The following is a 1,256-nucleotide window of genomic DNA, read 5'->3' as shown; positions in this document are numbered from 1 at the left end:
TGCAGCCCACTCTCACACTGAATCTGGGCTGCAACTCTGGGTGTGATTTCCCAAGAAGCCTTGCTGCTTCTACCAGGGTCTTTTGAAATGCCCATTCTGGGGAAAGTCAGCCACCATGTAGGAAGTCTAAGCTGAGACCACCATGCTTTGAGGAAGTCCCATGTAGTCACATGGAGGAACCGCATGAAGAGAACAAAATGCTTGGCGAGCCCCTAGAGATTTCAGCTGTCCCAGCCTGGATGGCCAGACACGTAAGTGAGGACACCACCTTGGATGTCCAGCCCGGTTGAGCATTCAGATGACTCCAGCTGAACCATCATCTGGCTGCAAATGCACTTGAGACTCCAAGCAAGAACCATCCAGCTAGGTCTAGTCAACCCCCAGAAGCTTGAGAGATAATAATAAATTGTCACTTTAAGCCACTAAGTTTGAGATGGCTTTTTACATAGCAGTAGAACACCAGGTTCTATTCATGCTGCCTCAGAATGTCTCCCCAATCTGGTTCTCTTAGGCAGACCTTCAGCTTCATATATTTGCTAAGGCAAAGCTTGCTGTCTGGTCAGAACAAGGACTCATGCCTTTAAAGAAGTTGTTCTTGGATGTGATACCAGACGTGCTCTCAAGGAACCATAAAATAAAGGTCAGTACAGAGAAAAAGTGCCATGAGAACTTAGGAAAGAGAGGGAGAGAATTATTCCAGACTGGGACTGGTGGGTCTGAAGAGGAGGTGGTATTGAATAGGATCTTGAATGCCGAGTGGGAATTTGTGGCTTTGTTTTGTAGAAATAGGGAGCTACTAAAGGTTTCTGAGCAGAAAGGTGATGTGATAAAAAAAAATTTGTTTCATGAAAATTAGTCTGAGAGCCATGTATAAAGTAAGTTGCATTTAGGAGACACTAGACAAGAGCGGCCTGTGACGGTGGGGAGGCCAAGAAAAAACTATCATGACCATCCAGGGGAGAACAACGAGCTCTTGCACTTGCCTGTGGCACTGAGCACCGGTAAAAGAAGTATTTTTAGGGGACATTCCAGAGGTTGATATGACCCTGAAACACTACATATTTCATACATGTATCATATGTGAAATGGTAAAATTATGATACCAATTCTCCCATCCGTGAAAAAATGAAAACAAAATAAATAATTCTAAAACTTTCCTTTTGAATAAATGTGGTATTTAAAAGAGAGTACCTTTTAAAAATAGTTTATGGGGCTTCCCTGGTGGCGCAGTGGTTGAGAGTCCGCCTGCCGATGCA

The sequence above is a fragment of the Lipotes vexillifer genome, unplaced genomic scaffold, assembly GCF_000442215.2.
Source record: "Lipotes vexillifer unplaced genomic scaffold, Lipotes_vexillifer_v1.1 scaffold463, whole genome shotgun sequence".
Lineage (NCBI taxonomy): Eukaryota > Metazoa > Chordata > Mammalia > Artiodactyla > Lipotidae > Lipotes > Lipotes vexillifer.
The sequence above is the reverse complement of the archived record's forward strand: the minus strand, read 5'-3'. Positions refer to the sequence as shown.